The 17,141-nt window shown below is 33.7% G+C and overlaps 1 long non-coding RNA gene across 5 annotated transcripts; it reads left to right on the top strand.

Annotated features, from left to right (window-relative positions):
• The first annotated feature begins 1,542 nt into the window (after window positions 1-1,542).
• LOC110886063 lies at window positions 1,543-12,295 on the top strand. 5 transcript variants are annotated; one of them, XR_004878216.1, is made up of 8 exons: window positions 1,543-1,989; window positions 9,866-9,956; window positions 10,032-10,078; window positions 10,203-10,295; window positions 10,422-10,517; window positions 10,684-10,763; window positions 10,846-11,165; window positions 11,281-12,295. It is a non-coding gene; the product is annotated as an uncharacterized LOC110886063 (long non-coding RNA). The 5 variants fall into 5 exon arrangements; XR_004878217.1 differs by having other exon boundaries at window positions 10,846-11,352; window positions 11,444-12,295; XR_004878214.1 differs by having other exon boundaries at window positions 10,032-10,070; window positions 10,846-12,295.
• Window positions 12,296-17,141: the final 4,846 nt, after the last annotated feature.

The raw sequence follows: 17,141 nt of genomic DNA, 5'->3' as shown, positions 1-17,141 counted from the left end.
AGAACCACACATCACCATTCACTGACGTTTGGTTACATTGTAGCATGCTCACCAGATCCTTCATCTCGTTCTTTTCTTCCTCGCTGTTTGGTGTTCTCGTCCACGCCCAATCCCACAATTTGCACCCGTTATTTAGCCGATAAGAATGGTTTGGTTTATGGTTTATGCTCTAAACTAATCGGTAAAATACCGAAACGAACCATAGGACTTTCAACTATTTAGTTTTTTATGTTTTGCATGAGTTTTTAGTTATTTTTTATGTGCATATTTCAGATTTGTTTAAGAATACATGGAGTCGGTCTATTAAGTTTTGAATGTTGAAACATAGCTGTTTTTTTATAAACGTAAACCGTGAAACCAAACCATTGGTAACGGTTTGGTTTTAATTTACAATGGTTAAAAACCTTCAAATCAAAATGTGAACACTCCTTGTTGGTTTTGCTCCCGCTATGACCAATAACCATCAAAATCGCACCGTGAACCCCTAGTAGCCATCAAATATATAGATACCTTTGACTTTTAACGCCAAACATGTATAGTTTTTCTTAAGGGTGTTAGTGGTCCAGTTTTGACCCTTCTTAGGTCAAATCGTAAGCCAAACCGTTAATAACGCCTTTCTATTATCGAAAACCAATGCCGAACCGTTGAACTTTTAAACCGAACCATTACTAACGATTTGGTTCCAGTTGGTTTCACGATTTGAGCTTTATTGGCCCTTATACAAAATGCATAAAATAAAAAGATATAAACAAAACTTGTTACGCAGGTCCAATGGCTTCTCTTGCTTATTTTCAAAAGGACCAGTATAAAGAGTAAGGTTGTTGTACAATTAGCCTTAACATACAAAAATACTCTTAACATAAAAAGTGAATGAGAGATTTTTATTTTATTTTATTTTATTTTATTTTTAATTTTCTTTTTCAAGTACTCTACCTAATTACTCTACTACTGTAAATCACGATTTTTTTTTTTACATTTTGCAATTAAACGTTATTCTTAAGTAGTAAGGAAAAATTAAAAAAAATAAAAATCTCTCCTTCACTTTTCACTTAGGGTATTTTGTATGTTAAAATTCATTTATGTTTGATCTTTACACCTGTATGAACACGAAAATTATATATATATCTATGGAACCCATTAAGTCTAACCACCATCCAAGTCAATATCCACAGTCGGATCATGCTGAGATGAAATCTCAGCCGTTTAAACTCCTAAAAATAACCGCTATGATGGCGGTTCGAGACGGTTATTGGCAGTTTTCTTGCAGGTAGTTTTGCTCCAAAATTTTTTGCCCATGATCTACATAACTCAACCACCTAAAATGTCATCTTTAACCGTTTTGATTATTATCTTAACTGACTTTTAGGATTATCTCATCCATTCAAAGTCTTCAACATTAAATCCTAACCATTCAAAATACTAAAAATCTTCTAGAAGGAGAGGTTGAGGGTGGTTTCATGTGCTCTCTCTCCTCCTTTTTTTCTAGTGCCTGTTGATATCACACCCTCTACACATAAAACCCAATTGAACCCAATCGAGTTCTTCTCTTGTATAACCTACTATCCCAACATCAGACCTCGTGACGCAACAATGATGATGATGGTATGAGTCCATTAACTATCTACTGAAGCTTCATATTTCCAATTCCGCTGGAATGGTTTTGGGAAATTTGAATAGAAATTGAATTTGCTTGTACTGTTTGCTATAGAAATGGCTTCTCGAATATTTATTCTTGGTCTGTTGTTACTCAGAATTGGAAGTCACAATCTATAGAATATGGTACGACTTTCTCACTTTTTTGTGATTTCTTATGTTTCACGGATTTCGATTTTGATGAATCTCAAAGCACAAACCACTGTAGGAATTAGAGATGCCAATGGACGATCTTATAACCAATATTTCAATTCGATGAACACAATGTCTCTACTGTCGACAGCAAATCTTCCCAGCTCTCATACTTTTCCTGTTCTTCATCATTCATTAGCATAAGTTAGTCTTTATTGTGCAATTAATATTCTTTTATGTTATTGTTGGATCGTCGTTGACCCTGAATGAGTCGATCAGAAGAGCCGTTTCTCTAATTCAAAGGCGGAATCAGTGAATTAGATGCTCAAACTAAATATAATGCTTCACTTTATTGATTCTGACAACGTTTACAACCTGGAAACAATTCGGCAGCACTTCGTTACAAGTTCCAAGCCGTTACAAATGAATCAACCATGCACCTATTTATAGTATTCATGAACCGCTTATACGACCGACCAAATAAGCGATCCAGACAAGATAATGTGGTTCGCTTATATGAACAATGTTCATATAAGCGGTCCAGCATGATAGTGTGGGTCACTTTTATGGACATTGTACACATAAGCGATCCAACATGCTAATTTACCACTTCTCGTTTCTCGAACCTCGTGCACTGGTTATTCTAACCTATCCTATCCTATAATATGATACAAGACGAAGTCAATAGACGTAATGCACCAACAGACTCCCCCTCGGATATTGACGAAGTCTTCAGTGAACATTCTCTGTTATGCCACCTCTTCAGTCTTGATCATCTTTGTCAACTTGTTCAGATTGTAACAATATAAATATCCATCAATCTTTCTCATTGATCATCTTCATCATCAGTAGGCTCCCCCTCTCATCAAGCTTCCGTGCTTTTAGAGATCATCACCTTGCTTTTCAGCTACAAGCTCTTCCTCACTTACAACTTATCTTCAGACTCCCCCTTAGACTCGGCTCTTCGGGATCGTAATCTGGTTCTTTCCTGTAATCACTCATACAAATGATAAGTAACAACATTTTAAACTCATCAACCAATAACCGTAAACTGGCACTATACAACTTTCTAAAACACTCCCCCTATCAACAATATTTCTGAATTTGACACTGTTAAAGAATCCAACTCCCCCACAGATTATCATTCAAGTTCAAATTAATGTCCTTGAAAATATTCACAAACTGTTTTTGAAGTTTTCTAGAAATTTCAAGTTTCAAATTAATGAACTCGTTTAGTTTTCAGAAACACAATCAGCATACTTAGATTTTGAAACTCAGCAACTCAGACATCGGTTTATTGAAAATAAAGTAGAAATCAAAATCTTTTTGTATTTTCTGAAAATATAAAGCTGTAAAAAAAATATATACAAACATATTTACAGACAATATTTTTTATTGAGTATGCGTCAGAGGATCATATCAGTTTTTGACAAGTCACAAGTACCGTTGAGCTTAATATTCACATTAAGAATTAAACAATTCACTTAGATTGTCGATATACTGATCCATTTAAATTTTCATACAAATTTCAACTGATTCAGGATACGATTTAGATGTTTTAAGACTTAAACTCATTCATGTGTCCCACCTCTTGAATATACTCCCGTATCCAGAATCCCAATATTCAGTCTTACAGGTAAGAATACTACAATGATGTCTGTACATAAATTAGGGGTTAAATGCGAGAACTGAGGGATCTCAGGTCAGAACTTCCGTTCAGCAGAGAGATATCAGTTTCGACTTTGCAGTGTGTCCCCTTTAGAGGATCTTTTCAGCTACAACAGATGATTATCAATTTTATTGTCTAATCAGCTGAGGGCTTTATGCTATATTTCAAGCATTTTGGTGAAAGTATTAGCCAGGGACTAGGTCAGAACTACCGTTCAGCAGAAGTCCCGGAATAATACCCCAGACATCATAGAGTATAAACACCTAGTATATCAGAATACGAGACCTTTCAAACGAGATTTCAGGGGTTACCTATATATCCAAGTAGTGTTCCCCACGAAATAAGCAAGTATACATTTTATGTTTATATCCCGAAAAAGTTTACTAAGTGTATAAAAACCTATCGACATATCATCAGTGAGACTGTTTAACACTATTTAATTATTACAAATCTTTAGCATACTGTAACTGTCTACTAATGTACTATCATTTCCTCTTTTTTACGCAAAACTTCAAATTTTTGATTTTATCATGTTTTTGGCTTTTTCAAATTTTCTAATGTTTTTGTATTTTCTGACAAATTTTCTCCCCCTAAAATGCAAAATCATTAAAGAAATTTGACAAACCGATACTGATAGCTTTGTCTCGCCATCCATTTTCTGCATCTCATGCTCTGTTTCGCAGAAAATATAACGTACCCCCATGATTTACAACCCATTGATTTTGACAGTTAGAAAACCGTTCTTCAACTTGTGAGTAATCATGTTTGTTCCGCCGTGAGGGTTTCGGCATAGTCCATTACCACTTATTCAAAGTAAACTAACATCAAACATCACAATCATCAACCAAACAAACAAACAACCAACAAACAAACAGCAATCATCAAACACAATTCAAATTTATACTAAACAACAAACAAGCTCCCTGTCTGACCAAAACCAGGGATCTTCAACCTCTTCCTGTGCAACACTCTCACAGTCTTCAGCAGCAATTATCACCTGCACATTCAAACCTTATCAAATACGCAAACAATTTGTCATAAAAATTTCAATCAATAAAGATAGATGCCGATTCATGCTTCGCAATCCAGGAAGCTCCGGCAATTCCAACCACTTAATCAAACATGGTGTCCACCCAGGCCTCAGCAGCCTTAGGTGTAACCTTGATTCTAGCAACCTGAATTTTAAAGTTTTCAGCCTTGAGCGCTGGAAGATTTGCATCATAGGCAACCACATCTGAATCCTCAGACGTTTTCACCTCAGAAGTTGAACTTATTGTGTCAGTTTTTGATTTCCAAATTTGTTTTTGTTTCTCAATTTTCATGCCAACATTCTTATCTTTCATCAAATCAACACTTTTCTTAACAGACCACACTTGACCTTCCGGAGTACCTCTTTTGTAAAAATTTGTTTCTTTCTGAACCTTTTGAGTTTGAACAACATTTTTAGGTTTCCAAATCTTTTGAGGTTTTGTCACACCAACCGATGTTTTCCGACTCCATGATGTTCTCATTCTGGGTGTGTGAGAATTCCAGATCTGTCTAAAGTTAAACCTGTTCGGGTTTGATTTCCAATTTTGATTTGAGGCAAACTTGTTTGTTGTATACCTCCAAGTTTGTCTCGAATCAAATCTGATTGACCTCGGTTTCACACTCTCAGATTTCTGTGTCTCAACATCAACAGGCTTTGGATTTGGACACTTTCGTGCAACATGTCCAATTTGATCACATTTAAAACACACTTTCTTTGACACATCTTTTGGCTGTTGTTGTTTCTTTTTCATAGCCTCAAACTCTGCATTAGATTGTTTTCCAATTTTGAATTTTTCTTCTTCGGTGAAACTTTTTCCTTGAACAAAATTCATTTTTGTCTGAAAATTGGACCTTTCAGTTCTGTTTTGATTATGTTTCTTCTTATACCCCAAACCAGACTTCATATTTTTCTTCTTAGAACCAGGTTTGTTAGAAGACCCTTTGAAACCTTTACCAGCAAACTTCGACATTTCAGACTTCTCAATTTCAACCATCTTGAAAACTTTGTCAATTTTTACTGAAATCACATTCTGAATCGGGAAAACCACATCCAAGAATAGTTTGTCCGATCCAATCATGGTATAAACCAATCCTTTTGAATCATCATTCAAATTCTTCTCAGATTTCGTGTCTTTCAGGTATCCATCATAAAGATTTCCTTCACCTTCATCCTGTGATTCAGACTTACCTTTCAAAACACTATCACCCACCTTACATACCACCTCTGAATCATCAGCATCATCAGATTTGGTGTAAGTCACATCGATACTTTCAGGTAATTGGTCAACTATGTTCAAACCCTTTGCCACCTTTTCCTCATCATAAAAAGTATAATTGTCTCTCAAAGGTGGTGGTACCTGATGAAATTCTGAACCAATACCCTTTTTACAATCATTAGTATCTTTGTCATCTGGTGTGATATTGAAAATACGTTCGAGAATGTACGAAGAGTTATGATAACTTTGAAGTTTTGTAACAATCTTTTCTTTTTCAGCCAAGACTTGTTTAAGATTAGCAATTTCATCAACTCGCTTGTTTAATTCAATTTGCTTTTCTTTAAATTGTCTTTCATACATTTCTTTGGTTGTTAAAGTTTCAGACAATCTCTGATCAAAACTTTTGACTTGGCTCTTCAAAGTATCATAAGCTTCTTGTACTCTCTGACTTGACCATTTTAAAGAATCATACTGTTTTTGTAACTCTAGAAACTTAGATTCTTTCTCAATGCAATCAACACATTTTGTGTCACATTTTTCTTTCAAAACCGTATTTTCCTTTTCAAAATCATGACATTTCTGTCTTAATTTCTCAACTTTTAATTTTAAGCTTTGCTCTGTGTCAATCCTTTCCTTACATTTCAGTTTTAAGGCGTTTTCAAGTTTATTCATTTCATTATCTTTTGTTTTGATTATTTCTTCTTTTTCAGTACAGGCTTTGCACTTTTCAATGCAATTCCTGCACTTGTTTTCCTTTTCTACAACCAATTCAACATTTGATAATTCAGAAGATTTTATTACCTCAGTGATTGAAACTTCAGCGTGCTCAGCTTCCTTTGTCTCCTGTATCTTCTCAACTTTTTCTTCCATCTCTTTCGGCTTTTGTTCTTCCTCAGCTTTTTGATTCTCTTCACCAGCAAGCTTTGCAACAGTCTTTACCTCTTCAATCATCTTCTTCAACTCTTCTTCTTTTCTCTTCTTCATCTCTACCACCTTCGGTAGACTTGTTTCAAAGACTTCTCTCAACTTGTTCATCAACTCTGGCAGATAGCTGCTATCAGAAAGCCTTTTTGTGTTGAAAACACGCTCACTTGGAAACACATTAGTTACAGCCTCAAAATCAACTTTTGACGGATCTACCACTGGATTCCCCTGTGGATCCAAGTAACACTCCAACTCTTCATTCCATCTATTGACTCTCTGTGCTTCTTGAAATGGTTCATACAGCTTGCCAATCTCCCATCTTGCACTGTCTCTTCTCCACCATGTATCATGATCATTTTTTGCAACAAAAGCATAACCAACAGCATCTTGTTCTGGAAGAACTTCTTTGCCCCAGTCATACCCTTCGTCCTCATAAATGACTGCAAGAGCCCTTAATTTTTCTTCCTGCTGTTTCAACCTTGGTGGTTCAGACTTATTTTGATGATAAATCGCTTTCTTGTAATAGTCTTCGTTGAACGGATTTTCAGAATCTTCAGCAACATACAAATTTCTGCACTCGCGCTTGAAGTGACCTTTTTGTTTACATTTGAAACATGTCACTTTGGATTTATCAAAACCCAGTTTGGTAGATGGCCCTCCAATTGACTTCCTCCCCGTAATCTCCATGAACCGCTGTGCTCGACGAACTGCACTGGCCATGCACCATCTGATATCCATTAATTCCATCTCTTCGGGGTCTATTTGATCATACTCTTCTTTTGTCAAGTTGGTATTTCCAATCTTCCCTGCGACGAGGCCTTCATACGATTCCAGTACAGATGCTAAGAAAACCATCTGTTGTTTTGCTGATTCTTCACTGAAGTTCTGCCCATTCTTTAAATCGATTGCGATATTACATTGAAATACATTCTTTGAAGCAGTTTGATCTGAAGTGTTTGAAGAAGAACCACTGTGAAGACTTTCATTGTTGACTGTTTTCGAACTTTCAGTAGAAAATGTTGTTTTTGGAGAACCAGCATTTGGTACATTTCCTCTGTAATAAATCTCTACATTCTGTTGATACGCTGGACTGTTGACTTTAGATCTCTTTAACTCCAATTCATGGCTTTCAAGCCTTTCAATCAGCAAGTCAACCTTTAGATCATCTGGCTTGATTGTATTCTTCAGCATAAGAGCAAAATATTGCCAATCTTGATCATTTGGCAATGCATCAAACAATTTATCCACCATCAATTCTTCAGAATAGTCAATTTTATATCTAACCAATTCCATTTTCAGATGTCCGAATCTTTCTAACATCTTACAAACAGATTCATTTTTCATGCAACTGAACACTTCAAACTCTTTACGCAACAACTTTTTCTTATTCTTGACAATCTCATTACTTCCAACACACTTTCTCTCTAATGCTTCCCACAATTTCTTTGACGTTTTTTCTTGTTCAAGCAATGAAATAATATCCTCTCTCACTGACTGTTTAATCAAAGTTATCATTCTGTATTCAGCAACAACATTCTTTACATCTTTTTCTGTAAAATCTTTCTCCTCGATTAACTCTCCCTCTGCTTTCTCTGGTGCTTGATATTCAGTTACTAACTTTAACCAGCTTTCAGGAGCGAAAGCTTTCACCCATCCTTCAAACCTGTTTTTCCACCAATTATAATCTTCAACTTTCATCAACTTTGGCGGCTTCTGTTGACTTCCGTACATGTTTTCGAACTTCAAATTATCCGAAATCTCCTTTGAATATTCCTTCAATTCCGATCTTCTATCTGACGATTCGGAAGTGAATGCGTTGTAGAATGTATTGTAGAATTCTTCACCGTTGTTCGACATTTTGAATCACCCGAAATTCAAAGACCTGGAAGCAAACAAACAAACTTAATCAGTTCAAACAATATCAAGTAAATTGAAATACACTAACACTCGGTTCTCGTGAAATAATCTTGACACTTGAATGAAATCAAATTGATCGTATGTGCGAAAACCAATTTGGACAAATAAGCGGAACTGGTTGGACAGATACGTGAACCAGTAACTTTGACCAAAAGAGCGAATCAAGTCGAATAAGCGAACCAACACAATGTATCTATAAGCGATCCAAATAAGTTCAAACGAGCGGACCAAGACTTGTCATACAAGCGGTTCAGATATTGTCACTCGAGAGGACCAGGAAATGTTCAGATGAGCGGACTAAACTTATTTTGGAGCGGTCCAGATGAATTAATGTGCGAATGAGCGGCCCAGACTATGATCGTTCGAGCGGTCCAGGGATGTGCACTCGAGCGGTTCAAGGCAGTTTTTGGAGCGGTCCAGATGCAAAACTGGACAAATGAGCGGTTCAAACAACTTCTTTTCGAGCGATCCTGATTGTTCGAAAAAGCGATCCTTAGTTTTTAGCCTGTTTTATCTATTTTTAGTCCGAATTTCACTCTAAAACTTTCTAGGGTTTATAATTGTCCAATAACACACGTCCTGTGAAAAATTCGTCCGATTTTAACCGTGGAAACTTGTCTAAATCGAAAAAGAAGGTGTAGAAGACAGAAAACGGATCAAATTTGAGCTGAACTCTTCTTCCTGAGCTCTGATACCACTTGTTGGATCGTCGTTGACCCTGAATGAGTCGATCAGAAGAGTCGTTTCTCTAATTCAAAGGCGGAATCAGTGAATTAGATGCTCAAACTAAATATAATGCTTCACTTTATTGATTCTGACAACGTTTACAACCTGGAAACAATTCGGCAGCACTTCGTTACAAGTTCCAAGCCGTTACAAATGAATCAACCATGCACCTATTTATAGTATTCATGAACCGCTTATACGACCGACCAAATAAGCGATCCAGACAAGATAATGTGGTTCGCTTATATGAACAATGTTCATATAAGCGGTCCAGCATGATAGTGTGGGTCGCTTTTATGGACATTGTACACATAAGCGATCCAACATGCTAATTTACCACTTCTCGTTTCTCGAACCTCGTGCACTGGTTATTCTAACCTATCCTATCCTATAATATGATACAAGACGAAGTCAATAGACGTAATGCACCAACAGTTATACTCTATTTCAATCAGTTTCTAAAGTCAACTATAACAAATTCAAATATATATGTTTTTAAAGTGAGTTTGTTGTTTTTAAATTTAAATTTAGACTATAGTCCTTGTCAAATAAGATGTTTGTTTTAATGGTATTTCCTTATGGCTTATTGTTGTTGCAGGAGGATTTATGGAAGCATGTGTTCTTTGTTACAACACACATTAACAATAGAATCATGGCTTATGTGTCTTAGTATGCTATGCCAAGTTAAGGTAACGTGATAACATGATAATGTGTACCGTATGTTTTATAGTTGAGTTTTAAAATATTTATCTTTGGCATTTCAGGGTTACATGTTGACTCTGGTTGTGCATTTCTTCCTAGATGTAATTTAGTAATGTTACCACCCATTTATTTTAAGATAAATCTTATTATGTTCTTGATTGATCACTGCTTTATGTGATAATGTAATGAAAATTATGTTTTTTTGTTTATCTTTATGTGTGTGTTCATTGCAGGGTAGACTTTAACAGAGTTTTTATCATATGCATCTGGGAGTTTTATGGAGTGGATCCAAATCCCATTGGTGAATGTTCTTTGCACTTAAGTTGGTTAGTGTTTAAAATACTTCATTGCCTAGGCGCATACACCAATGTCAAATTTAATATCATGCCTTTGGTTTAGATATATTTTGCTGCATTTTATTAACTATGGTTCAGTGCATTTTCTTCCTGCAGGTTATTTAGTAATGTTACAGATTGGGAAGGCAATTTTAGATGACTGATTAGTCCCTTCTTTCCACGTCGTCTCCAAGCAGCAACTACCGAATCGCCGTAATACCCCACTTACCCCCACTATATCAGTCATTCAATTGCATGTCGTTGAGTTTTTTTATATCTTTTAAGAATTTGTTGGAACCTATATAATAACCATTGACTTCAATATGTTGGTATGACATGAATTAATATTGTTTTCTGACTATTCATCTGATGTGTGTAGTATAGAGCAATAACGGTGGATGTTGATCTTGATGACTCATTGGCAAAACCGGATCTTCGAAGTGATGTAAAGAAAAAATGGTATTCAAGAGTGATATTTGAGTAATTGAGTTCACTATGCTCTTCTATTCGCTGATTACTTTTTACTTTGATTTTCAACTAGCTAAGAAGCATTCTCATACAAAACATCTTAAGATAGATGAGGTACAACTTCTGTGTGCATATTATTATGAGTTCAAAATTCAGGATGCATGTGATCCTTCAAATTCCCTAGAAAAATGGAGGGTATATAAACTTTTTTTACTAAGAAAATAAATAGAAGAACAGAGGATAATCTTCAGTAATCATGTACTACACATGTTTTGGACTATGTATTTATTATTTCTTTTATCTCTTTTATTATTTGTAGGAAATGGCTCTCCTATATTTTAGAAGGTTCTATAGGCAATGGTCGCTGTGAAAACATCATACAAAAGACATTATGTAAATTCTGATATAATTTATTACACTCTTTTTTCTTGAAAATAAAATATTACGGGTGTCTTTGTATTTTTGTATGCTTATACACACACACGTTTAGACAGTTTGACTTGTGTAGCGTATATAGGGGTGGTTCTGGTTCTGGTTCGGAACATCTCATTCATGGTCGTTTAGCTCGGGAATCATTCAGGTGCGATTCATCTTTACTATTTGCTTTTGATGCCAGTTTTAAGTTGTGAGTTTTTTAAATTAATGATATGCATGAAGTTTAGGGTTTTCAGTTTTCAGAGTAGAATCGTTGACTTTCGGCAACATTGGGACCAGCTTGGGCAACCGACTTCTGCCCAAGATCTGCTTTTGGGGTTTTTAGACTGTATCACTTTAATATCTCAGTCCCTTTGCAGTCCCATGACAATTCTTGGTTGTGGAATGAAGATTCGAATGAGATCTTTCGGTTTGATCTATCAGAGGCATGTTAGCTGCAGCGACATCAACCTCACAAGGATATGTTTATGATTGGAACAAATTGGTACCTAAGAAAATTAACATGTTCGGAGAGCGTGCAACCCTAAACCGTCTACCAACAAGGACAGGCTAGCTTGAAGGGGTATTTCTATGCATCAACCTTATGTCCATTATGCGGCAAGCTCGAGGAATCGTTGGAGTATCTATTTTCTGGTTGTTTAGTCGCTACAGTAGTATGGCAGTGAGTCTCTTCTTGGTGTGCTATCCAACCTAACCTCACTTTTAATGTCCATGATCTGTTTCATCTTCATGAAGACATTATTGGGTCAACCTATCTTCGCTTTTAATGTCCATGATCTGTTTCATCTTCATGAAGGCACTATTGGGTCGGAGGTTAAGAAGAATTTGGTATGCTCAAAATCAATTTTAATCTCGTGTTGGCCCATATGGTAACTTAGAAATGAACTTGTTTTCTCGTCCGCTATAGTCGATATCGCAAGTCTGCTGGCTGAAATCAAAACATTGGAAACAAACTGGAACAAATGGAATGGTCTAGGTGGTGTCTTTTTTTATTTTTAATGTGTATGAAATGATATATCCTCTGTACATTGTTCTTTGTTTTTTATAAAATTTGCCCTTCAAAAAAATATAACAAATGCCTTTCGGAATGGGAGCTGACTTTTGGAGATTTATACAAATGTAAACTAAAAACTAACTTGTGATGTTGCATGTGTTTGTATTATAGCACTAGAAGACAAATATCACACATTTTTTTGGTTTTAAACAAATAATGGTTTGTTTCAAATACAAACAATGAAATAGTTATGTCATTGTACTATTAATATGCCCGTCCACCGGACGGGTATAGAACTAATTTCAGAAGAAAACCAAGTTCAAGCATAGGTGTTGAAGCTCTAATTTCAAACGGAAAACATTGCTTGGGTTTTGGTTGATGAGCAGATAATGGGCGGTGGTTATGTCATCGACATCGATTTGGGCGGTGGTTATGTCATCGACATCGATTTGGGGCAAAGCGGTGGTGGTTGATGTTGGTAGGTGACGCAGGTTTGGGGAAGAGCGACGGTGATTTGTGGTAGTAAGCGGTGTGGATGCCCTAAAAATAAATACTGGTGGAGTGGATGACACGTGTGAGGCATTGTTACGCAGTTAGCGTAACCCGTCCAACAGACGAGTATTAAACTAGTTAAGTCCGGAGCAAAGTCATTTAAACCTTGTTAAACAATTTCATTAAAGCTATTGCATTATGTTCGCTATTAAACAAAGACATTAAAGCTTGTTAAACAATTTCTTTAAAGCCACGTAACTACATTTTCTTTAACAATTTCATTTCATATTTCATATATGAAACATATTCGTATGCTTTGAAAACTATATTTCCTTTTTTTAACCACAAATTTTCTTTTAATCCCTCTTGTTTACGGATTTGAATAGTGGCAGATCTAGAAAAACCTTACAAGGGTAACGTTTCAAAAAAAAATAAGTAACGAAAACGAAAAAACATCAAAAAAATGTCAATTTTTTTCAAAATTTACACTACCGTCGGATCGTCAAGGGGTAGCCTGATCTAGAAAATCCTTATAAGGGTAACGTTTCAAAAAAAATAAGTAACGTAATCGAAAAAACGTCAAAAAATGTCAGTTTTTTTCAAAATTTACACTACCGTCGGATCGTCAAGGGGTAGCGGAGGCTACCCCTTAATACAAGGTATGTCCGCCACCAGATTTGAACCTAAGATCTCCTCCTACCAAACCTAACGTTTAAAGATTTTGTTTTTGCCAATAGATGGAGCACCACCCTATTGGTAACTATATTTTTTCTATAAGCCTCATCAGTGAACATGTTTTTATATACTCTCCAAATAATCTTTGTTCAATCAACAACAAAAAACCAACTTTGATTTTTACGTTTTGAAATACGTGTCCTAGTTTTATTTTTACTAACCTAATATCAAATATAAATAACTAGGTTGTAATCCCGTGTATTACACGGGTTGAATAAATATATTTTGCATACTAAATAATAAAACAATATATCTTTAAAAAACCTCCTTTATTGCACTGTTTGAATAAATATAATTTTATATATTAAATAATAAAAAGTTATATCTATAAGAACCACATTGTACGGGTTGAATAAATGTAATTTTATATATCAAATAATAAAAAAAAGTTATATCTTTAAAACCACGTGTATTACATGGGCTAAATAAATGTAATATTGTTTACCAAATAATAAAAAAAGTTATATCCTTAAAACCCTCGTGCATTACACGGCTTGAATAAGATGATTTTATATACCAAAAAATAAGAAAATTATATTTAAAAAAAACTAATGGGTATACTCGGTACACGATAGATATGATGATTGCAGAGATAATTATTGAAAAGAAAATACAGTGGTCAAACATGTTATTCAAGAAGCAAATAAGCAGCTATTTGAGTGATAAAATATAAATTATATTTAAAAAGCCCATCTTAAATATAATTATATATATAAATAATATTGAAATTATATATAATTTGTTTAAAATTATGTAACAAAATAGATATAATAATTTTTTGAATAATGAAAATAAAAATAGATAATATATTAATACAAAATTTGATTTTAATGATAAATAATTTGGTTAGTTAAAAATATCTTAAATTAACAATTTAAATTTAAGAATAATATTTTATTAGAAAAATAGAAGTATTCTATTCGACATTTAAAGTAGAATAAGATTTAATATTAATTTTTATTTATTTGGTAATCGAAAAGAATAAGAGTAAATTTGTATATTACAAATAAAAAGTATGTGTTTGTCATATGATATAGAAAATCAAATAAATAATATTATAAATGAGAAGTATATATTAAATTTAAATTAAATAATAATTATCTATAGTTAAGTAGAAGTGATTAAACAATGTCAAATGACAATCTCTCCTTCAACCTCACAATTTTACTTTTAATCTATTTAAAAAACTCATTTATATATTGTACGGGTTGAATAAACACATGTATTAAACTGGTTGAATAAATATAATGTAATCGGTTAATTCATACAATCGTCAAGATATGGTTTTTTGAAAATATGATCTTTAATGTATAGTTTACTTATGTTTTTGAAAAATGATCTTTAATGTATTATTAACTTATGCGCAAATGATATAAAAAACCAGCATACTTTCTATTTTTTCCACATAAAAGACCCTCCAAAATGTTAAATTTGAACAAAATTGTGAATATTTTTTACTTATTAATACCACGTGAGAAAATAACCTAGATGAATTAATATTTTAAATTAAATATATGGCAAACCAAGGTTTGTTCAATGTTTGTCTTTTTCCCGTTTAAATTCAAGATTTATTTTTTAGTTATTATTAGCTTAGAAGCTTGTGTATTACACATGTTATAACATTTTACTTTGTTTTATTTTATTTATTATTAAATTAGACACTTGTGTATACACGTGGTTGGATCAATGAAACATTAAATAGTTATTAATAAACAGAAAAAAATAGTTAGGAAAAGAAATAATAAATAAATAAGTGATAAGCGAGAAATTAAGATTTAATAATATTATTTAAAAGAACACAGAAGTGAGATCATTATGATTTGATATTATTATTTAATAAGAGATTCAAACAAAAAAATAAGCGTGAAAAAAAAACACTAAAAAGTGACATGTGTTCACAAAAAATTTCACATCATCATTTTTTTCGTCAAAATCATTCCATAACTCTGAATGAGGAAATGTTTTTAAAAATAGGAAACAGTGATTTAATCTTATTTATTGACTTAATTTTTTTACCTATTTGTGATCTAATAAATTTATCATTAATTCCAAAATTATTTTATTCTTCTTATATTAATAATTATTAGTATTTTTTAGGGGAATGTTAAAATCAAATAACTTGAATTAGTTGATGAAGAAATAAAGGATGACGAAGAGATTTATGATTAAAAATTGAGAGAATTTAACCCTATATCTAAATAAATTAACCAAACTCGTGTGATAAGATTATAACTAAAATAAATTATATTTTTGTGCTTATTATATATAATAATATATTAAAGACTAATATTTAGTAGAAGTGTTATTAATAATTATTTAGAAGAGATTATATTAAATAATAATTATCCATAAAATATTAAACTAAATAATATTTGTTATCTATAATTAATAAGAAGAGATTAAACTTAAATAATAATTATCTATAAGACATGGCTTAATATGATGACAAGTGTCTCAAAGTTAGTTTCTTTTATTATATAGTATATAAATAAGTTTATGTAACATAGAATATATTATATAAATCTCACAGCCTAGTTTGGTTCTATATGGTTTGAAACTTTTGAAGCCGTAAACCATTACGGTTTGAAAACTTTGCAACTAACCATGGGCGCAACTTAAGAGGGGCCTGGGGAGGGGGGGCGATACCCCGAACTTTTCGCTCAGTATTGTTATATATGGAGTTTTTGTATAGAAACTTTTGGGTATATACGTTTTCGCCCCTCCGGTTCTATAGAAATTTTTGGGTATATACGTTTTCGACCCCCCTTTCTTCATTGTCAAGCTTCGCCACTGCAACTAACCGACCGAAAATCAAATCGATTATCAATTTGAGCAGCTTCATAAATTTAAATCGAACCGTAAACACGTTCCCCGTCTGTCTTGTGTTCAACGAAGGAAAGCCATAGTTTTTCTACTATTCTTTTTCTCTTTTTGACATCACATAACAAGTAATGGGCCAGCCACAAGAGAACAACAAAAGCCCAACGTAACCTGAGTCAATAAAGCCCGCATTATGAAATCAGCCAGGGGCCCAGGGCCTAACCTGGTCCTAAAAGAGCTTTAAATGAAATTTTATTACAAAAGAAAACAAATTAAAAAGACAACATAAATAGAGTAAATTAGTTCGGGGATTCCATTTTCTATCTCATCTTGTGTTTTCTTTCTGATGGGAAGCATTTGAGGAGGTGATATAAAATAAAGAATATTATTTGGGTCAATAATATACCGCTTTTTAAATTTAATCCAAGATCACGAAAACAATCAAAATAGACCCATGTTTAGGTAAATAATCGAAAACCCGGCAGTCTTCTTTGATCTAAATGAAATGAACGTTCCTCATTCCTCACGTTGCGGAACTCGTAAAGAACATGTATTGCAGGGCACAAGTATGTAGGGAAGTCACTGACACACGTAGAGGGCGCGTGTAGGTAGCAAACAAGCATCTATCATATGTGCGAAAAAATTAGGTTTGTACATGTAGCAGGTCACATGAGAGGCAAATAAGTATATTTAAACCAACTGTTCCTCGCAACGGACAAGAAGAACTTAGTTGATGGAGACGAGACGACTTTCTCTATTCCACGCGTGTAGTGAGTGAAATAGAATGTATCTTAAGAAGAGTTGAACTTGAAGATTTGTATATTTTAGATCTTAAATTTCATATAAAAATGTATTTGCTAATAGAAGTGTTTTGAACATCTTATTAATAAAAA

The sequence above is a fragment of the Helianthus annuus genome, chromosome 14 (assembly GCF_002127325.2).
Source record: "Helianthus annuus cultivar XRQ/B chromosome 14, HanXRQr2.0-SUNRISE, whole genome shotgun sequence".
Lineage (NCBI taxonomy): Eukaryota > Viridiplantae > Streptophyta > Magnoliopsida > Asterales > Asteraceae > Helianthus > Helianthus annuus.
This window is presented reverse-complemented; position numbering and strand designations above follow the sequence as displayed.